This window comes from Tauraco erythrolophus, chromosome 10 (assembly GCF_009769465.1).
Source record: "Tauraco erythrolophus isolate bTauEry1 chromosome 10, bTauEry1.pri, whole genome shotgun sequence".
Taxonomy (NCBI): Eukaryota; Metazoa; Chordata; class Aves; order Musophagiformes; family Musophagidae; genus Tauraco; species Tauraco erythrolophus.
Genome location: NC_141474.1, coordinates 18,041,542 through 18,064,327, shown reverse-complemented (window position 1 = coordinate 18,064,327; position 22,786 = coordinate 18,041,542). Strand labels below are relative to the sequence as shown.

Genomic DNA, 22,786 nt, shown 5'->3' with positions numbered 1-22,786 from the left:
GTATGGACAATGAACTCTGCAGGGAGCAGCAGTGGGATTCTGTAGGCTCCCATGGAGTAGGAGCAATGCCCCAGGTGCTTTCCAAAGACAGTGTGTTTTCCACACACCAGCTGGAGCAAATGAGCTCACACTACTGTTGAAAGGGGACATCCTGCCCACCTGCCTCTGCCTTGGTTGGGGAAGACCCTTCTCACCGGCACACATCAGGGGAAAGGGTGGGAGAGCTAAGCAGCAGGATGGCCACAAATCAGCTTAAGCTGATTGCGAAACCTCGCTCAGAGATAGCAACAAAATCTGGTATTTATCCGGTTAGGTTTACAGGCTGCTTTTGACAATACTTCTGCAGTAGGTTTCTCTGCTGGTTTGGGAATTTTCTTCTCTCAAGATGGCATGACGTTTTTCCTGTGTGGTGATTTGTTGTTTTTCTTATGCAGCAACAAGGGAGGAAGATGGCATTTTAACCAACGTGATTGCCAAATGTCCACTGTTGGCGAGATACTTGGAGGTACCTGTAGGACTGAGAATTATTCAGTTGTGCTGAAATTAGACCGCTAATGACTGGAACTGCTTCATTTGTTTTATTAGCTGAGGTTTTTTCTAAAGATCTCTACCTCTTCCCCAAAATACTGTGATTCCCCTACTTGTCCTTTCTTTACAGACTTAAGAATAATTTGCTCTGTATGTGCATCACCTGATTTTTTTCTTTTCCCTACTCTGTTAGCAGTGATTGTTTCCCTGTTAAATGCAACCTCTGTTAAGCGTGACAGAAATAATGTTTTCCTTAGTAGAAAAGATGTTTGATCAAGTGACTGTACAAATGAAGGCAGCCACATGTAGGCTACAGTATATAGGACGTGGCATTTGGAGGTTGCACGTGTTATGCCTGAAGTGCTGAGCACCTGGCTGTGATTCAGATAAAATTGGCACTGGGTGATGCCAACACCCCAGTGTAAAGGGGATGTAAGTCTTTCCCTTCACTGAAGGGGCCTGAAAGAAAAGAGAAATGTTAAAGGGATTGAGTGCCAGAGGGGATTAGATTATAAGAGGAGTGGTACATATGCTCCTTATTTAATCTCCCTCATACCCCCTGTCCCACATACTGACTCTATAATGGAGTGGGTGTGTATTCTTGTATCAGAGCAGATGTTTCTGTACGTAAGACATTGCTTTGTTTTAATAAATTGAGATTGTCACTTCAAAAGTGGGAGCTGGAGCTAAGGGAAGAACAAAAAGACAGAATTCTTCAAACAGGATTTGGAATAAAATCCAGGAGGATTTCTGTGGCAAGAACTGCAGGGAAGATTCCTTCACTGGTCTTGGCTCTCCACAAGAGAGTTTACTTATGCACTGGTATGATTTATATGAGAATTTCTGCTTTTGTTTTGTTTTAAACCAAAATCTTACAAGTGTGTTTTGTCATTTGTTTCCCTCCACCTCTTCTCCAGGTATGAACCAACTCGTGCTCAGTCTGTTCTGGGAAGGGAAGGGGTGGTGGTGGTGGTGGTGGACCTCAGCAGTCTTTCAGATTTTGATGGAGCTCTTGAAGAGAGCTGTCCTGTTCTTCCATGCTTTACCAGGTGTGGTGGTGGTGCTGTTTGGCCTCTCCTGACACCTTTCCTTAAACACTGATGCATTTTCAAAAATGCAGCCCTCCCATTTTGGAGATGGGAACTGCCTTTGCCTTCTGTTTTCAAAAATTGTTTGTTGCCTTTAGGGTAGCTGCTGAGGAGCAGTTGGAGGGCAAGGTGAGCCCTGCTTAGGCCCTTCTTATGTGAGTCTTTGACCTTGTGAGAAAAGGTTACAGAAACAGCCAAGGTGAATGGTCCTGTGGCTAGGAAAGTGTTTTCTGTCAGAGCTCAAGCATGATCCAAAGGTCTATTCTGAATCCTGCTCATGATAGACCTTTGTAAATTATCTACTAAGAGTTTTTTTTTTCTGCCCCATATATTTAAAAAGCAGCTGTCTCTGAAACTTCCAGTTCTGGTGATGTATGCTGCAAAAGGGTTTAGTTCCCCCAAGACCACTTGACCACCCCTTTGAAGGAGGAAATTCTTTGAAGATGCATATTTTATTTGCGTATTTGGCAGTGTCTTCCCCATCTCCTCATCCTGGGTCTCCCCTCCTAAGAAGAAACCTGTAACAGGAGGTTCCCGCTAATCTTTAAAATGCTCTCAGTGGAAAGCATGACACAGGGCTTGTTCCTGTGGGCTTCTGAGTGCTAGCAAACACTAACCCTGAAAAGGCCTTGCAAAATAAATTAAGAGGAAAGTGTGTTTATGTTGCTTAGTTGTGTGTTGCTTTTCTTACCCCCCCCCCTCCCCCCCGCCCCCCTCCGCGGTGGCTTGGAAGCAGCTCAGGTGAGTGAGTGCACTGTACTTGGCACTGGGCACAGACCCTAACGGCAGAGCAGCTCTCCACTGCAGCCGCAGCCAGTGTGTAAGCAATGGGCTGGTGGCTGAAGCAGGGGATGCAGCCAGTTGTCCCTGCCTTTGAGCCCTGGCTGTGGGGCGTTCCCTGTGCTGGGGGGCTGCCCCTGTTCCTGGCAAGGTGCTGCTGCCAGCCGGGCTGGGGCTTGGCAGCCTTGCAGCGAGCACCCTGCCGTGCTGATGTTCGCTGCCCGGCAGCAGCGTGCAGCAGTTGGTGGTGCTGGGGAAGGGCCTGGGCACATGGCGGTGCTGTGTGGGGCGCAGCCAGGGCAGGAGAGGCATGAGAAGGGTGGCAAGGCAATGGTGGCTGCCTGCTGTGCCCAGAGAGACGTGTAGGGTCCTCTCTGTTGCTAGGGGACTTGTTTCAGTTATGAGGCAGCATCGGTCTGCATATCGGCTTTCTTGGTGTTTGTTGATTGGAGGCAATTACTGTAAAATACTTGATTTATAATGAGTCATACTTAATAAGCAGCAAACGAAAATAAATACTTGTGAATTACCTGCTGGAGCCTGACTGTTCGTTTTGCTGGGTTGTTGCTTTCCATCTGCAGGCTCTTCTCTGCCCTGGAGCTTCTGAGTCACTGGAGGTGAAGGCAGCCATGCTGAGGTCTTGGCTGGTAGAATCATTAGGCTAAAGGAAGATGGGGGGGGGAAATGCTACTTCTTCTCTGTTTTGTTTGTCCTGGGCATAGAGATGTTTTCCAGAAGTTTTCCGGGCAGCTCATTTACTCAAGGTGGGCTACTTGCCTGGCATACTTGTGTAATGCAGCAGTTCAGGTGTGATCAAAGTGGTTGTGTGGAGCACACGCAGTGTGCAGCTACCACGTCATTGGGGTCTACCATGTCATTGGGGTCTAGTCCGGCTTTTACTGTGGTGTGGGGAAGCAGCAGAAACGGTAGTACGCTTAGTTAAGTTTGAATGAGCTAATATGTTTAAGAAAACATGTGAAAGATGGCAAATTGCTAGCTTGAGGGATCTCTGCCCTTCAAGAATAGGGCAACTCATCTGGAGTGTTTCTGAAATTACTAAAATAAGGGTGTGCTCAGCTTTCCCCGGAGATCAGGTGCTGGTGGCAAAAGGATGACTAACGTTCTGCTTCCGTGTCTCAGAGTGACATTTCTCTGACACCCCACTTATGTCAGCACTTTATTTGTCCACTTTGATTCACAGCAGTCTGATTTTACACAGGAAGTGTCTGTGGAGCTTGTCAAAATGAGAAAGTGACCGTCAGCGCCTGGCTTGGTGTTCCTGTCACCGGAGCCTCCTGGAGCCAGTGCTCAGCCCAGCTGAAGCCGGAGGAGGAAGGAGGAGGAACATAGCCTGATCAGGTACTGAGCTGGGAACAGGGAAAGTTGTCTGATTCTGAGTTGAAGTTGTGGATGATCATTAGTTATAAAAATCGAGTTCTCTTCCTTGAAAATTCTTGCTAATATGTGTGATACGACAGTGGCCCAGGAACAACAACCATGTCATCAGTGTGCCTGGCATGGATGCATCATATGTGTTTGAGTTCTGTAAGAGATCTGAGATAAACATAAACAAATGCAACTTTGTTTTTTCTGAGTATTTGATTTACACATCTAATGTGCAGTACAGCTCAGTATGTGTTTGCCAATACCTGTATCCAGGCCGTTTGAGTTGAAAAGAATGGACATAGGACAAACGAATGTTGCAATGTTGAAGAGCAATTTGATGTCTTGAAGGACAGTTTTTCTTCAGTTTTATCCTTTGTTCAAATAGGGAGATAGAAGTGCCAGCTTTTGAGGAGCATGATGTTATGTGACAGCCATAGAGCACAGAAAGGTAGACTGGGTTTTAAGATAAAACCAACTGTCAGCTTGCTAGCTGTGTTTTTATTTGCTGAGATTCCCATAACCATTCGTAGAAACTGGTATTTAGACTCACATTCACATCTTTCAAACTGTTTTACTTAAGAAGACAATCCTACGTCTTGCTGTATGAAGAGTCAGAGAAGTTCAAGATTTTATTGTATTAGATTTCCTTTTCCTTACATAACTCTGTACTTTTCAGTTTATGTGGAACTCCTGCTCTGAGGACCATGTTCTGAAAAGAGTTTGCATATTTTTATGCACCTTAGAGATTCCTTAAGAACAGGACTAATACTTAGTTGTGCTCATACAATGCTTGGGATGGCAGTGCCCCACAATTCACTTCTAGAGGGAAGTATTCTTTGAACAGGCACAGTGTTTTTCGTCTCATATGATACTTTCCGGAAATACCAGCGTCTGTCCCTTAGACTGTCTCAATTTTAGTCACACTTCGATGTTATTTTTTCATTTATTGACCCAGGTGGAAACAGTGGGATTTGTTTAGAAGATCTGTTAAGAAAATTATTCTTAATGTTCTAGGGGTAATTTCCAGCTCTGTCTGATTGTGTCTTTCCTTGTGTGGTTAAAAAAGGGAAGCCTTTTTTTTGCATGCATTGGGAATACTTCACTTTTTTTGTCTTGGGAAATAAGAATCAGCATTTATTTGATTCAACAACCAACTTCCTGCTTCCCAAGGAAGAGATAGTGGCTCATTGGCCTGCAAACATCCCTCCTGTGGGGAGTCTTTGTTGGGCAGTTAGAGGAAAGCTAGCAGCTACTAGTAAAATAGCTGCATAGCAGGATGAAGAGGGATTATTGAAGCATTACTAGGAAATTCATGGCTGTGTGCAAGACCTTACGTACTCCACAGACAAGCTGACCTAAATTCTGCAGCCAGGCCTTACTGTTTTCTGCGTTGATGTGATGTGGCGGGCCGGATAACCTGCAGCAGATCTGGATTAAAAAAAAAAAAAAAAAAGGAGACAGAGAAGATTTATATTTGAGTAGAAAGACAGGGCAGTCTATAACTGTACTGAATCTGTCTTAAACTTTTTTGTTGTTTTCTAACCCACACTTCTCTATTTTTAACATTGAGTACTTTTCATGTAGTCAGGATGAGTCTGCATTGTAAGGATGCTCATTAGGAAGAGCGGAGAGGTTGTTGACTCTTGGATGGGGAAATAAGTGAATGGTTTTACCCATAAGAGGCTTTTACAGATGGTTTGGAGTTGTGAGAGAGGTTTTAGCAAAAAAATGGTGATATGTATCTTATCAGTAGTGAAACAGTTAACCCAACTGACAATCGTGTCTTGAGGATTAGTATCTACTTGACTTAAATGGAGTGGCTTGCATTTATGTTTTCAGGCAATCTGTTTCTGAAGATTATACATTATACACAAAACATGACTCGAAGATCCAAATAGAAGACGAAATGTCATGTCTGTCAAAGTACAGTTGGTTGGTCTGACCTGTTACTGCTCTTACTTATTGTAGTAGGATTGTGACTTTGCAGCTTAGTTTCTGCTGGCACGAATGCAGTGTGATGGCAGTTACTGCTTCCTCCCTTTTTTTGTAGATGTAAGCTAGACTGATGCAATGTTCTCCTTTGCCTTCACCTCCCCTGCCTGCGTGCTTTCGTTACCCGGTCTTGCCGCTTCCTCCTGAGGTGCCCCTACAGCTATGAGAGGAATTTTTCTGCTGGTGCTGCTTAAACTGGGTCCTATGAAAGGAACAGTTTATGCAGGCAGAAGAATTTTGCAGCCACTAGAAGGGCTTCTGCAGTAAGGTTTTTGCTGGCATAGTTGAGAAGCAAGAAAAAAAATAATCTCGGCTGATACAGCTAAACCAGCAAAATGTTGAAGTGTGGCTAGGGGCTTTCCTGTGCAAGTGTTCTGATCTGGTTATGGAGTGTGTACGTATATATGTAATTGTGTATGGAAACCTCTTTCATGGGAAGATAAACTTTAAGGTCTTTTGAATTTTTTTAGGGGAATTTCTGCAGCTGCAGAATCCTGAAGCGCCAGAGGAAATACTGATATCCTCAAACATAGCTGGTTTATTGTAGATCACGTTTCACCGATGTGCTTTTGATTTGTTTTAAGAACAACTTGTCTGTTTAAGCTATTTGTTTACTATACATGCATAATAAGTGGCAATGTTGACCTTCTTGAAGAAGGAACGAAGAGACCCAGGGAAGGGTGGATTTGCTTGGTTATTTTCTTTCATATGTTCTGCTTTACCAGTGTTTCAGCACGTAACTCCTCTGTGCGCAGTGTAAGATAGCATTTGTTCTCCAGAGCTAGGCAGATCTGACCGATTTACTCGCTGTGCATCAGCTCCCTCCCTGAGTTAATTACAAAAACGTATTGATACCAAACTTAATATTAGAAGGTAACCTGAGTCACCTTGCTCTGATCTGCTTATGGAGTGAGTGTCTGGTGTAGCTTGTGCCAATCGTCGTTTGTATTTTGTGCTTTTGAGCTGTATGAGCTTGTGGCAGAGGCGGAGGGTGAGACCATGAGTAGCTCGCTTATGAAAACAGAATCAGTTTTGATAAAATCGGAATAATTTTTCAATAACAGCTACCAAAGGGCAGACAAAAGATGGATGTCCTGAAGAGCTGTGTGTTTCAAAATGTCTCTCAGGCTCTGGGGGAGGGTGTGCTGGTTCCAGACGTGTTGCAAATGGCAGATTTTTCTGGATGTTCACCTGCGATTTGACTTCTAACTTGAGGTGTGCTCCCGCCACACCGCAGGGGCTCCGGCAGGCCTGCCTGCTCATGTTTCGAGGGATATCGGTGTTGGCATCAGCCGTGGCTGGTGCAGCCTCGGCAGCGAGGGCCGAGGGAGGAGGGCAGGGCTGCCCTGCGCCAGTTGCAGCCGGTTCCAGCCGGCTCGCAGCTGGCACACGGGGCCCGCAGCCTGCTGAAGGGCAGCCAGAGCCCCTGCAGGGACCATGGCTGATGGAGGTGGCTCCACGTGCCAGCCCAGATACAGTGAGGGGATGGGAGAGCAAGAGCTGTTCCCCCATGTGTGTGAGCGTTTCAATACCAGAAGCAGTAATTAGAAGTTTATTAATTGACAAAAAAATTAAATTTATTTAAATTTCCTCCAAACCAATAAACTGTTGTTTGCTTGCAGCAATTTGTTGCCAAGGCTGCCTCAAGGCAGGAGTAAACTTTTCCTTAGGTGTAGATATAGATGTCATTTTGACTACTTCTTTGCAATGAAAAGGACTACTGTGTACCTCGCTTCAATGTTACGATTTTCATGTCAGGTTGTCATCCTTCCAGCAGAATTTTCAGTGTTAGCGTTAGATACAGAAACTGGAAAATAGCCCTACTTCGATGTGTTTTCCACAGTTTTTGCTCCCCCGTGTCTCTGCCTGGGTAGGAGGTTTGTCCGTGACTGGCAGCCGAAGTCAGTCCCCATGGCCATGCAGCTGCGAGCCAAGTGGCTTCCAGCTGGCGTGTCCTCCCGCCAGCCCGGCCCGGCCGGCTGGTACGGACTGCGGCACGGGTGGAGGAGGGAGACGATGCTTGGGGGCGTTTGTCAGCAAACTTGTTGTAGCAGAGAAAAATCTGAGCAGGGTCAAAACACAGCAGTGCTCTCTAAACCTTCAGTGCGTAGTAATGTCACGTTGCAAGTTTTCATGTGTATAGACCCGTTTCCGACTGGATGTGTACCATTTTCAGTAAGCTGCATTAATCTTAGCTGTGTGTTTTGACACAACACGGTGTTGTTTGGAAATGTTTACCTGTTCTCAGTTCTCAACTGGAATCTCAGGAGGTGCGTTTTGGATAGACGGGAAGAGATTCTCAAGACATGGTCGCTCCCTCAAACTTTGTCCCTTGTCTTCGGTAGATGATGCTCTCTTGAATAAGGGAGCGCCATCACTGTGTGCTTGTTCTCTTGGAGAGACTGGCTGTGAACCTTGGAGCACCAAATCAGCAGTGAGGTTCAGCATCAAAAGGTATGCTCATCCTTGTCCATACCTCGTTTAATTGCACAGGGAGGTGAAACAGTTCCAACTATTGAGAAACCACAGAAGGGATTGGGCTGGGATGGGGAAGAGTTGGCCTTTCCAAGACCTGTTTTCCTTACACAGATGGGCCTAACATGTTGTCTATTAATACTTTATTTGTACCTCTTGATGGTGAAAAGGACATACCATAAGAAGTTGGTGACACTATTGCCTAGTACCTCAGAGAGTAAAGATGCAGGGAGAGAGAGAGATTTGCAAGGGAAAAAATGAACGCACAGCTTTTTGTTGCCCAATTATGTAAGTGCTGCTGTGGTTTAGCTGTAATATTTTGTTACTCTGTCCACAGCTTTTTATGGGTCTTTTTTAGACAAATTTTAGATTGAAATAAATACCACATTTCTCTAGTTTTATTTATTATTTCAAGAACTAGAGTTTGCTTGCAATTTTAACATTCCACTGCCTCCAGTGAGTGGATATATAAAATTCTGGCCTTCGTTGCTGATCAGTAAACTTCCAGACTTTCCACTTATCTGACTTTGCATTTCATGAAGTAGCTCTTGCTTAGTGTATTATTGGAAGCTGTGGAAAAGTTTTCTATGCATGATTAGAATTGATTCAATCAATAAGGCATCAGTCTCTTTCCTGTTCCCTTAACTCTTATGTTCTGCAGGAGCTGGGCAAAAAATATGTGATCTTTCTGCTCATAAACTGAATCTGCTACCTTTTGAAGTAAAATGTTTTTCCAGGCAGACTGCAAAACAATTTTTATGGGCAGTTCAAGTAGTTACGTAAGGAACTTAATGATTGTTAACACTACTAATGTTTGAAACATTTTTGGGGAAAAAAAAAAAAGCATTAAAAGAAATTTTGTAAAAAAGGAAAACTTCAGACAGCCCCTGTGCCCTCACCGATGTGTTGTTTTGAAGTCCTGTGGTAGTTAAGGAGAACACTGCCCAGGTTTTTTATTTTTTCAGTCTTTTCTGTGGAGGAAGCATGGTGGTTTGGGGCTTTGGAGGCAAAGCTCAACCACCACTGCCCCACCCTCCCCCTAAAAAACCAAAATAAGACAAACAAAAAAAACCCAAACCAAAAAGCAACACGCGACCAAACACCCAGATTGTTGCTTGCACCAGAGCTACAGTCTGGGGTCCAGATGTACTTTGCAACTGGACGTGGCAGTCTGACATGCCTTGCCTTTTGGCAAGTGTGCCACGTGGTGAGTCATTGCCTCCTATGACACTGGGCTGGGATGCTGGCAGTGCCACTGGAGGCTGGGGACAGCGGATGTTCCTGTGGCATGGGAGAGGCGAGGGGAATTGTGGAAATAGGTGTGTTGCGTGGGATCTGCTTTAGATGCCAGAAGCAATGGTTGTGATAGAGCTAGACAGTCCCGTGTCTAGCTACCACATTTTGGTTCATGAGTACTGAATGTTTTTTCCCAAGTCTGTGTTCTCCCTAGTCCCTGGGCAGCAGCTTCTTGGTGGTAACTTGTAGTCAAGATCCACAGCAATGCCAGTATTTCCTTTTCAGCTGAGGGAATGGGATGGGGAGCTGCGAGGAAGCTCTGGAGTATGTGAATGAGTGTTTGGGAAGGCGGAGGAGGTGCGTGGTGGTGGTGCAGGGAGGTACCAGAAGGGACAGCAGCATGGAGCAAGAAGCATGGGTAATGGTATGAGAATGTATTGCTCCACTCCTCTGGATTGTACTGTCCTGGTATACGTGCTTAGACTGAGACAATCTGGGATAACTGGTTGTCAGTTTGGTAAAATAATAAGGTTACCAAGAACTCCATCATCATTTCAGATTTATGGCATATTTGTCCATCTTTAATGCAGCTAATTTAAGATATGCAAATGTGGTTTTTAGCACTCTGGCTTGTAATTTCTCTCCCTACAGCTCGTGCAATTTTTTTGTCTGTTTTGTTTTTGCACCTCTGCTTTGTCTCAAGTGGGGTTCAGTCTGAAGGCAACAACTGAGAAACTTACTTTCACTAAAAAGGTATGTCTAGGCTGTAGGGGATGGGAAGATGAAAATTGGAGCTCTCATCCATAAGCATTTACCGAAGCTTATTTCGACAGCCACTTCTGTCTTTGTTATAATAGCTGGAGTTATGCCAACCTAAAAAGCCCAAAACCTGCTTTGCTTTGACATTTAGCTGGATCCTTATATATAATATCTTAATGAGGAGTAGGGTTACTTCTGTTGTACTTGCATGTTGGGTAGCACTTACGTACATCATGGGTAGCACTTACGTACATACATCATTGGTAGAACTCGGGTGGTTTTTTTGCAGTGTCACTGAATTTCTTTTGCTTGTGTGGGTTGCTCACATAGCTGTGTTAGTGGGAAGACAAGCACTTGAAATAGAAAAATAGGATGAGGCAAGGGCTGTCAAGTCTCATGCATATATTCTGTACCTTGCATGCTGAGGCCCTGACCTACTTGAGTCCTCTAGGTACTTCTGCAATGTGAGTGTTTAACAGTGATAAACTGCAGTGTCTGGCAGAGGGATTCAATGTGCAAGAACAACACCTGAAAAAACAACCTTTAATCCTTTCCCTGAAATGAGCCAGTTTAAAGGTTTCTGTTCTTCTGGGAGAGGTTGGACAGGGTGCTGCTTCATTCAGTGTGCGCTGGCATGAAACTCGGTGAACAGTATCTTGTTTTAATACTCGTCAGCAGATATTGATAGACCTGACTTATTTGACGTATTTTTTTCCTGCATATGTGCTGCAGTAATTCTTTGATTGTGTGTGTATATATGTATTCAGAAATAGTCAATATACCAGGAAAAGCCCCAGTCACCAGTAATGTCTGAAAACAGCAAAAAAGAGCAGACCAGAAAGCCCCCAGATAGTCCCTAAACAACAACAACAAAATTACCTATAACGTAGTCAAGGAGAGAGCTGCTTGCAGCCAAGGGTACTTGCTAAGGGGGAGACATTAGGAAAACCCGACAACTATCTTTGATTTTTGAATGAGGACAAATGTAGTTATGCTCAGAGCAGCCATGTTACTTAGTGTTCCTTTTCACAGCTTGTCGCAAAAGGCCTTGGAGCTTATTCTTGGCTTTCTGGATAGTTTGATTACAGATGATGGAGCTAGGCAGGCTAAAGGGTCATGGCATTTTAGAAAGAGATCCTCTTAAAAATAACTCAATGACCTTTTAGAGTTGGAGGTACCCTCAAGATAAGCTGTTTCTGATTGATCTGAAGCCAGGGATATGAGTGTTTCTTGCTTATTAAATGCACCAAGCATGGATAGATATGTATAGGGTTAAAAGGCTGTGTGGATCAGCACTGATTGAAAATGTTTTCTGAAGTCTGAATGGGTTAAACACTATTACTGATGTTTCTTGACACCTTTTTTTGAATATCATCTACCATATTAAAAGTGTATTTAGGGGATGGACTTGTTTTCATTCTGTACAACCTGAGGGCACATAAGGAATGTACATCTTGTTTTCCGAGCAGTCATAGACCAGTTCTCAGGAGCTGACTCACTGCTGTTTTGTAAGCAGCGTTTGCCTTCCTTTCATGCGGTTCTGCATTTTTCCGTTCCCTAGTCCATGGTAATTTCGGTCTTAAGTGTGCTGGTTCAGAAAGGCTGTTCCTAGAGTAGTATCTTATTGTCATGTGCGTGGTGTGTACTCAGCCTGATTTTATACTAGCAAATGTAATTTTTGGTTTTCATTTCTTTCTGGTTCAGTCTTCATCAAATTATGGTACAAAGGCACTTTCCCTGCAGCTGTCTAACATGATCATTAATAAACGATTATTAATCATTTGGGGGTATTGGATTTAGTCTGTTATACTGTCTCAATTCTGTGGGCTTGTTTTCAATTTTTCCTACGCCATATTTGAGACTTTCCTGAGTTTCAGATTAATTGGCTTGTTCTACTTGCATTTTATTGAGCTTTGCTATTGGGATGCCATGGTAGAGTGAGACTGGGAAAGATGGCCTTCTGGAAAGAATCGGAGGGAAGGCCATGGCTCCGTACAACTTGAGCATTCAAGTTACGATTTCTAGCACACCTTGAATTACAACACTGGATTCCACTATTGACTTTCAAAATCACTGAAATTTATTCTCACACCTTAGTAACATTTTATTCATGACAGGTCAGGTATTTTCTTGGGATTGATAGTAACTTTTTATTACTTGCTTTTAGTTGGATCAATTCTTTTTTTTTAGTTGTGTGTTTTTTTTTTTTTTTTTACTGGCAGCTTAAGAGGAGATAAGGTGCCAGAAATCTTCAGCACTGTTGTCATTTTTATTTTTTAACTAAAAGCTTTTCTGAAAATAACTGTGCACCAATGTGTAAATCAAACTCTTCCAAGAGGTCTACTACCTGTAGTTTTTTATAGCTTTGCTAGGTTAAAGTTGGAAGGTCTGATTGTTTTAACTGATATTTTTGCAAAATTTGTGTGGCTGGAAAACTGGCAAGAGTCATGCAAATTTCATGTTGTTTCTGCGTGATTAAAATCAAGGGCAGCAGCGTGGGCTGCCATTAGAAGTATTCCCAGGAAAACCATATGACAAGGGGAGAGAAAACCCAGCAGAGACTTCTTTTTCCTGTTCCTTCTATTCCACTGTAGCTCCAAGGCTGAACATAGTAAAAGGGAAACTGTTCTCATGGAAAAAGGGTGGAACATACCACTTTTCCTGATAGTGGCCAGGAGGCCACTTCCAATAGGAAGCTCTTTGTTTCCTGGGTGGAGTTTCACGTTAGACACTGATAAGTGGGAGCCTGATAGGAAGGCATCATGGGGCTGGTAGAAAGGCAACACCTTCCCTGGGAGCTGCTGGACTTCAGTCTGGGTGTTCCTGCAGGAAACTCCACCCTCTCGTTCTATCTCTGTCTGGTACATTTTGTAAGCCTTCATGTCGTAGTCGTTTTGTTACTGCTGGCAAAAAAGTTGTATGTGTGGGAGATATGCAAATGTGTTGTAATGTTCTGATATAATTTTAGTGCAGAAAAAGAGCAAGCTCTGTACATAGGTATCGCCAACTGAGCTCCAGTCTTGCAGCTTAGTTTATTTAATAGACCTGTTAACTCTGGAAAGAGGTTTACATGGATGTAGGGTATAGGATCAAGTTCTTCATTTTTTTTTGAGCTTAAAACCCAGCTCCTATCAAGTCATGCTTCCATAAAACTAAATTCCTTCACAGACAGTAGGAACTGTCTGTATGAGTGTAAAAGAAATGGCTCATTTAATGTTTAATCCTATTATTGAGGATTTCTGTTGATGTGAATTCTCTCGTTGCTTGCAATGCATACCATCACCAGAAGAATACTGGTTTTGCTATGAATAACTGATGTGGACTTTATCTTCTCTTGTTTCTCTCAATGTAAAAATTCTAAATACTGTTTTGCCTTATGTTTTTTTGTGATATTCTTTTCGCGTTCAATGAGAACATCATCTTTTTGTAGGAACCTAAGAAAATCCTTTGTCATATGTGGAGTTAAGTATTGCACTCAGAAGGGTAATAATGTTCCAGTGGAATTGCAGTCTTCTCATAACAATTTAGACTTTGGTAAAGAAATTGGATTGAGTCATTGCAGGGGTTTGATGGCTGAAATGATTGATTTATAATTAATTTAAAACCAAGAAGACCTTTCCTTTGTGTCCTAGCTTTCAGCCATTCAAAAGATCGTCAGATTCCTATGTGTAGTTTAGCATTTGTTTACTATGGACGTGTTTGTTTTGATGTCTTTACCTGAACTGCAAATGTTGCTTTTTCTTTGCTTTTACTTACACATTATTTATAGAGATATAAATGTCAAATTTGGCTCCAGCGTTTTGATGAGGTTACAGCACTTTGAAAGAGCCAGATCTTTCCATTGTTTTGATGTGAGTGTTAGGGTTAATTATACTCACTTCATAACCTTTTTGAGTTGCACTGGTATACTAGGTGCTTAATGGGTAAACATATTCTAGTTTTTCAGTGTTTGTATGTTCCTGCATACAGGTTCATTTGCTTTTCCTCAAGAAGTGTTTGTCAGTCAAGGCCTTTTATTTCTACAGGTTTGTGTTTGAGCTGGGTGTCTAACGGTCCATGGTGCCTTTTTGCATTTAAACTGGGATAGTGGTAAAAGTGGAGAATGCTGCAGACTACAGTGTGACCCTGAAGGGATGACTCAAAACTGGCCCTTTGAATTTAGTTAAATTAGCATAAATAATGTCTATTTGAGGAGTTTTTCAACTGCAGTAGGCCAAAGACAGTGTGTCAATCAAATTCCATTAATGAAAGTCATGAAATCTTCAGCAACCTTTTTGAAATCCTTTAAGATGTAAATTGTTACCCTCTGAGTGCTGGTGTGTGGGGCAGATCTTTGATACAAGATAGATCTTGTGGCTCTGATCTTAGAAGAGGTAATAAACTGAGTTTTGTCTTTTTAATAGTTAAAACCATGCGATGTGCAGTCCTGGGCGTTTTGGTACTGAATCTCGAATGTGCATGGTGAATATACGTCAAGGCATTTGTTTGCTGATAATGTACAAAAAGCCACTCTCCAACCTTTCTTTCATTTTTATTTATTTGTAAGTGTGAAAGGTGAATGAAAACATGTAATAATTTTAACTTGATGTCGCTATCATTCATAATTTAAACCTGAAATGCTTCACGCTTTCAGTTCAGTGGTCCCCTTAGTCATTAAATCTTGAATTATGTCTAGGCCATAGTCTTCTGATCAGACTCCTCTAAAAAGGCTGTAAGATATTTGGCACTGAGATGTAGCTACAACCTTCTGGTGTTGATGTTTGTGACATTGCATCTTGTCAGATACGTAGGGTGCAGCAGCTGAACCTTGCACTTTTCAAGGCCTGAGTCTGTGAAGAGTTGTCTAAATTTTCCAGCTTGCAGATAGTGATACACTTTGGCTTACTCTGACCGTGAACTTTCATTTACCCTAGTCAGAAGTTAGAATTTAGTTGCACTGCTGTATAAATTCTTTATAACATTTACCGTGTAGTGCAGGGTTACCATGAGTAGGGTTTTCAGAATGGAAAAAAGAGAGCGTACAGGACTGCTTTGGAAGGATAGCATTGGACTTAGACTCCAGTTAGTTTTGTAAAAAGAGGTTGTTTGACCTTTGTAATAAACCAACGATTTGCCTTGGCACAAAATATGGAAAGGGGAGTCTTTTTTTTTTTTTTTTTACTTTGTGTTAAAAGGATTGCAAATGGGGAATGTGGGGATGATGAAAAAATTTTAGGTATAGGGAAGGATATGCAATTGCATTTATAAAACTAGACCTCCTTGAATACTTGTTTTACTTCAGTAAAACCTCCTTGGGTAGATGCCATGTGCAGGACTGAGTGAGTGTTTACCGACTGGGTTGTAGGGAGAGGAGGACGGGAAAGCAGTTTGCTCTTGAGGAGTGCTGGGATGAAGTGGATGATTTCATGGCTTCAAGCAGATAAAATTTGCTCTGGTGGCAGTTCAGGCAGTGGAATTTGACAAGAAGTGGGAGGGGAGAAGGATGTATGTGACTAGGGTGATACTTTGCATCGTGGAAGGAAGAAACAGGGTCTGGAATTCATAATCTGACATTTTTGAGTGTGTGAAGTAAGCCAAAGGAAGCTAATGGGTGTTGGGACGTGACTGATTTGCTCCAGTTTGTAGAGTAGGTGTGGACAGAAGGACAGCAAGAAATCATTGGGCTCTCTTTTAACCTAAGAGGCAAAAAATTGTGCAACTGCACTGGTCAGAAGGAAATGTCCCAAGGCACCCTGACTTGCTGTAGGTCATCGTGTTTGAGCCTGGCAGTGCAGCTGCATTCAGTTCACAACTCCAGAGCTGCTATGCTCTGGATTTCTGATATTGGAAACCTCCTAATGCAGAGAAGGCCCTAAACAGAAGTAGCTGCAGTTACATTTGTTTTTCCTGTGGCATTGCTGCAGAACCCCTGGACGGATGAGATAGGGGTCAGAGATGACCTGTGTTTCCTCCAGACCTTAGTTTTCCTACTCACAGGCTTGCCTGGGGAGAGAGATTTGTGGGTCAAGCCATGGTGCTGTAAGGGGATTCTGTGGTGGCAGAGCGAGTGTATCTGGCTGTTGAAACTTGCCCAAGGAGCAGGGCTCACCAGGGCAGCTTGCCTCCTACACTTGGTCTGCAAGCTGTAAAGCAAGAGTTAACATACACGAACTATCTGGCTAGGGGAATATTTTGCATTAAATTTTGGCATCTTTGTAACAATGTATCTCCTGCTAATTACATTCACTGCTGAATAGGTGAGAAGTGAGATTGTTCCGATGATTTTGTTTGATGTTTTTGGGTTTGTTTTGGTTGGTTGTTTTTTTTTGGCTGAACTGGAAATAGTCCCTATAGATTTCAGGCTTGGCCACAAGAACATTACTTGTCATATTGTGTCACATCAATTGAAAAATCCTCAGACAGTAAGGCTACTTGTATTTTCTGACACTTGCCTTTCTCCTAATCTTGTCACAATTCTTCCATCATTCAGACTGACTTCTCTTGTATGTTTGGGTTATGGGGGGTAAAAATGCTTGTGAAACGTGACTATCCATGAAAAATAATACTCTGAAATATTCTTTCAACTTTTCTAATGGGATCATTTTTCACATGTATATTTGCACATTGGCTTCTAGTCAATAAATACAATACCCTGTGAAAAGAACGGGTTATTAGGATTGGATGGGTTCCTATTGTGCCCTTAGTGCTGCAGCTTTCACTAGCTAGCTGTGCCTTTGCTTGTGTGCACAGCAGAGTTGTTTACATGTTAGGAATATGCTAGAGGCAAGGAGAAAGGAACGGCTTTAATGTGATGCAGCTCAGATGCTCTGTGGGGGAGGCCTCAGAATTGTTCGTAACAGGATCAAATGTCAATCAATGTTGCAGGAAGAATAAAGTTACTGTTTATGAGAAAATTGAAGAATAGTATAATACATGCTTTCTAGCCATCTTAAAGCCATCTATTTCCGATCCTGTCTCGGAAAATGTCCCTCTCCCATGGTTCTTTTGAACCCTGTGGAGTATCAGTGGTGCCAAGTAGAAGCATCTATCCGGACCACTCCTCTTTGGCTCCAGCTGCTTCTCTGAGCTGCCTTCGATAAGGAAACAAGTAAGATGCCAGCTTTTCTCAGCTCTTCCTTGAAAAGCCTGGTGATCACGTTGAGGGTGCTGCTGGAACATTGTGACTACTATTAAATATATTTTAAAGGCAGATGTGGGCATTTGTTGGCTCCATAGAGTGAAAAAACAGGTACTCTGACATCAAACCGTGAACATAAGAAAATGGCTTCTCCCTTATTGCAAGATATAAAAGCTGGAGAGAGAGGACAAAGACAGAGGAAACGGCTAGAGGACTTGAGAAGAAAACAGCTGAAAACCTCCTCCTCTCCCTCCAGAGCTATTTTTTGTCAGTGACAGAGAACTGTGGGATGAGCAAAGCTGATCTGTATCTGCAGCAGGCCGTGGCTCTGATCTGAAAATGTATCCCCAGGAAAAAACAAAGCGAGCCTAGCTGCGGGGGAGGCAGCATCCGAAGTCAAGGCACCTTTCTGCTGGATCTGAACCTGCAATTCCTGTTCCAGGCTGCGTTGCGTTGTATTCAGGTGACATTTGAAATCTTACAGCAAGGAGCTGTCGTGTTTTGTGCGTGTTTGTGCCCCGTGCATCAGCTGTCGGGGCGACAGGCTGGGCTTTGGGAAAGAGCAGCTCGGGGATGCAGCTTGCAGAGGAAGAGTAGGGACAGGAAAGGAGGGAATCGAGAGGAGTCTTGGAAAATCGTGTCAGAATAAGAGGCTTTTCAAACTAAGGCTAGGTGCCTGTTGGAAATGCTTTTGTAAAACAAACCTGACAGATACACAGTCATGAATTTATTTAGCAGAACCTAAGATTTTCAGATTGTGTGGTTTCTTGCATTCTTCTTAGAATGGCTTGGTGTTGAACCAGCATCCTAGTGTGTTATGTTGTCTGGGCCTGTCTCCTGAGGGAGATATTTTGGACAGTTACTCCCGAGTAAATCTGGTGTGTGGTTCTGGAGTTAAGGGCTTGTCTTCACATGCCATTGAGAAATTATTCGAGTCAGCTGCAGGTGGGAATTGAAAATTAGTTGCTTCAACTGCCCTACACCTCTGAGGCAGAATAATCGAGAGTCACTGATTCTGGAAAAGAGCATCTGAAGAGGGTCTCAAGCAGTTTAATCAATCAATTTTTAATTTGTATGGTTTTGTCTCTGAAGTAATCCAAAGTGCCTTATGCAGACAAAGCCTCAAAGTGGATTATGTTATATAGGAAGACTATTATTAAGGATTGGGAGGGTTTATGTGGATGCAGCTCTATTACTAGACAGGAATAGCACTTGTATTTAAAGTCACTCTGTACTTTCATCTGAATTTAATATTGAAGCAACTCCTTCAGACTCTGCTAACCTTAAGCAGAATTATGAGAGGAATGTGAACTGACTTTACTCTTTGCAATAGACCTTTGAAACACTGTTATGGCATATTAAAGCTGTCATTAACTGTGTGATGACTGAGAGTTTCAGTAGAATCTTCTAGTTCAATATTTAATCTTTTCTATGAATGGAACGCACTTCTTAGGGGGCAAAGCTGCTGATTTCTTTGTGTTTTTTCTAAGCTGATGGGGAGGAGAATGAAGGAAGTTAGGAGTATGAGCCCCTCCCAGCAAATCTTGGACTTCCAGCTGAAACTGAGATTTTTCCCATCCCATGCAAAGCTTTTTTAAATATGCGTGTGAGGCAGAGAACTTTGGCAAAATCTGGATAGTATGAAAGTCTGAATGTTTTAGTATCTGAGGCTTTTGACAACCTGCCATAGTTAATGTTTACCTCATACCTGAGAGGAGGGGACAGAGGAGTCCAGCACAGGGAGAGTACACTTCAGACCTGAACTGTCTGTGCAGACTGCTGTTTTGAATGTTTGCTGCCTAATTTTAGGGGAAGTTTGTTGCAGAAGGTATGGGTAGGGCTCTCTGTTTCGCTTTTAATGTACTGCTACAGTCTTTTTCCCCCTCCTTCACTTTCCTTCCCATTTTGCTCTTTTAATAAGAGGAGGAAAGACTGATCTACTGTATGTATTTCTCCTTAGTCATTTTCAGTTGTGCAAATAAGTTGCAATAGCTGATGTACAGCAAGAACCCAGGTTATTTCCTTTTCAGCTACTGAATTTAGACTCTTGCCTAAACATCATAAGAAATTTCTACTCTAAATGCATGCAGGTATGTGCTTCAGGAGCCATGGGGACTCTCGATTACGTGGAAAAGTCCATCATGGTGTTGAACTGCAAATTACATCTGTAGACTGCTACCACACTTCTAGGATACTTAACAGATCACTGTATAGGAATAGTTAGCATATTTATTGAAATGAAGTTGTGAAACTGGAAGGTTCTGAAGGGTTTTTTTTCTTCTGTTGTGGCAATTACAAAACCAAATGTTGTGGTTTTCTTGCTGAATGCATTAAGCTTTATTGCCTTGTGAAAGACTTAGTCCTAGAGACTAAGGACTGATTGTGTACTAGCATTTAATGGACTGCATGTGCAAACCCAGGCAGAGTGTAGGTGCTCCCCTTGGGCAGATAAAGAGTATTGTATCTACGCTCAGAGTGCGTGTGGTTTGCACTGCTTTCTTCTCTGCTGAGACTGCTGAGGAGCACTGCAGTTTCTGTGGTAGTGGCACACCTGGAGGACTGAGGTCAGCGTCGTTTAGCCTTGTTCGTCAAACAAGCAGCAGATGGTCGGTAGTGTGCAGAAGCTATTAACCTGGGTGAGGGTCAGGCTGATGAGGAGGAGGCTGAATGTGTTCATTGTCCAGTCTGGTTGACTCACAAAATTGGTGACTTGGTAAATGCCTTACCTTTACAGTCAAGGAACAGGAGAAATTAATATAGATCTCTCTTTAAATGCTTATGGAGATGTCCGAAATGGCTAATGCAGCAAACACCAGGTTTGTTTCCCTTTATGCTCTCTGTTTTCTTTTGTTGCTTCTGAGGTGCTGAACATCCTGTTGCCACCATGGGAAGGTGTTCAGTGCCTTGGAAATTCAGTCCATTGCAGGTCAGCTCTTGTTTCAGCTCTTCAGATGAGACAGCTACTGTGGACTTTTTACACGACTGGAAGTTGTTGGTTGCCAGGAGGACCATCAAATGTGACCAGTTACGTACAGGATGCACAAACAGAGCAGCCCCAATGAAATAGACTTAATGCTTCAAAAGAGCATATTTGTCATCATGGGGAACCTGATGTTGTTGTAGGAAGGAAAATGTGAATGGAAACAGGGATGTGTATAAGAAGATACTAAATAGCCCAAAAACTGAAATTCTGGTTTTAAGGAAAAAAGACAACTATGCCAACAGCCATCTGGCTTCAGGACACAGCTAGAAATTTTAAAGCAAAGTACAGTAATTAAAGGGACAATGGATACATGAGAATTAGCGCACATTAGAAGTTAGGAGGTAAGTTAGAGAATTAACTGCACATTTTCTGCGGCTGAAGTATGTTAGGAAACAAATAATTCCAGTACTAGATGGAGATAATAAAGTAGCCCATGCAAGAAAGGTAGAAATACTTGTTAATACTGTTCCATATTTGGGAAGGTGCAGACTGTGATGCAATGAATGCCATTCAACAGAGAATTAATCCATTCTAATGAATAAAGATTATTACCTTCTGGGGATAGACATATGTAAGTCAGCAGCGCTATGATTTGATTGTTTTAAAGAGCTTACTGGAAGTCTGCAGGCCTGCAGACAGTTTTTAATAACTGTTGGTATTGAGGGTCTTAAAATTAACTGTGCCAGAGTAGACAAGGGAAAGGTGAGTGACTGATTTAACCGTGTTCCAGCTAGCTTGACGTTAATCCTCATCAAAGTAGTGGAAAAGTTAACGCAATATTGAATTGATAGAATATTAGACAGATGATACCAGTCTGTATCATTTCAAGGGGAATGCATCTTAGCAAATGTGTTGACGTGCTGGAAACAAGTTTTCTTTGAGAGGGGGACCCACATGAGATCTAGTAAAGTGATGTGTTCAAAAGCCATCTGAGGCGAGGCAGGGCAGGGAGATAGTCCAACCCTTGCGGTCCCCTACTACTCCCTAGCTTCTTCCAAGTGCTACCCTAATTTTTCCCTTTCTTGGAAACGTCAGAGGTATTCGGTTAGGACTTTGACATACCCCCTTTGAGGCTCCTGTCCTGACACGTTAGTGCTATGTGGTATTGCAAAAGTAAATGAATTAAGAACTAATGGATGTTTAAAAGTTAGTCATTGGTGATGAATCATTATCAAATGGGAATGCTTCTAGAAATCTGTTTTAAAGATTGAGGTGAGGCCAGATTCCATTGAATCTTTTCATCGAGTACCTGGAGACAAGGACAGAATCTGTACTGATAGAGCTGGCAGGCCATATCATGCTAGGCAGCGTGGAAAGTGAGGACAAGGCAGCTTGTACAGATGATGTGGATATCCTGGAGAGTTGTATCAATCAAAAGTGCATTTTGATATAGTCTGATGCAAGATAACGGGGCCGGCAGATGCTGTAGTTCAACGTAGTAACAGAATAGGAGCTTGGGGAGAAAGCCTGCTGGGGGTACAGCAAGTAAACTAGACACTACTGCCCTCTTGCAGAGCCGCAGGATGTATAAGTTTGGGTGTATGAGTAGAAGGGGCAGTGGGCAAAAAGGTGAATCGTGTATGGTTCTGGGGTCGTGAGCTGTCTGTGAAAACTCAAGTGAGTTCAGAAACGAGTCAGAGGAGATATCTGAAGGCTGGGTAGGGTTCAGATACCACAAGGATAGCCTGAAAAGCGCATTCTGTTGCTGGATCTATTGTTTGTTGATAGATGGAGTGGCTTGATAATTGGTGGGAAGCACCTTTTGAGAGAGAGCACGCTGGAGGCTAATGGCTAACAGAACAGATGTAACACAGAACTGATGGCTGGGAGCTGAAATCAGGCAATTGGAAATAAGACATGTATTTGTAACAGTGAGAGAGTGTAAGCACTGGAACAAATAAACGACAAAGGGAAGTGGTGGATTGCACCCAAATGTTCCTAGGGCTGAAAGCTTTTCTGAAGTGTTATGTTAGGCAAACAAAGGTTTAGCTTAGTTACATGTAGTCCTCTGGGCTAAGTTCAAGAATAGTTGAGTATAGTAGTCTGTGGTTTCCCTCTGGCTTCAATAATTCGTAGATGGGACTATACAAACCTGCAAAACAAAACGTTCCTCATATGCTGAATAATTGAGCACCAGCTGGCCTTTCTGATAAAAAGTGTGTAATATATATATATATAAGTGTGTGTATATGTATATACATACCATATGTGAGGTGTATACATGGGATGATGCCTCTTGCCTTAGATACGTAGTTCTCTGTTACATATTTCAAGAGCAACAGAAGAAATTTGAGACCACAGGTGGTTACCAAGAGTTTCCTAACCATGCATATGGTTCTTCATGAACTCAACCAGGAAACATGGGTGCATTTCCACTCTGCTTATGTTAAGAAGTCATTCCTCTCTGCAGGGTGGATTAGCTTGTGTGTAGCCCTGTCTGAA

The 22,786-nt window shown here is 42.7% G+C and overlaps 1 protein-coding gene across 2 annotated transcripts in view; it reads left to right on the top strand.

The window, feature by feature from the left end:
* Positions 1-1,516: 1,516 nt before the first annotated feature.
* The window catches only part of LRRC8D (leucine rich repeat containing 8 VRAC subunit D), a 44,341-nt gene continuing 23,071 nt past the window's right edge, over positions 1,517-22,786 (top strand). The window contains exons 1-2 of one of the 2 annotated variants that reach the window (XM_009991125.2): positions 1,517-1,577; positions 3,598-3,755. The gene's annotated coding sequence lies outside the window, so the exon portion shown is untranslated. Of the gene's footprint in view, positions 1,578-3,122; positions 3,161-3,597; positions 3,756-22,786 lie in introns of those variants that run through there. The other variant, XM_086617419.1, reaches the window with a different exon arrangement.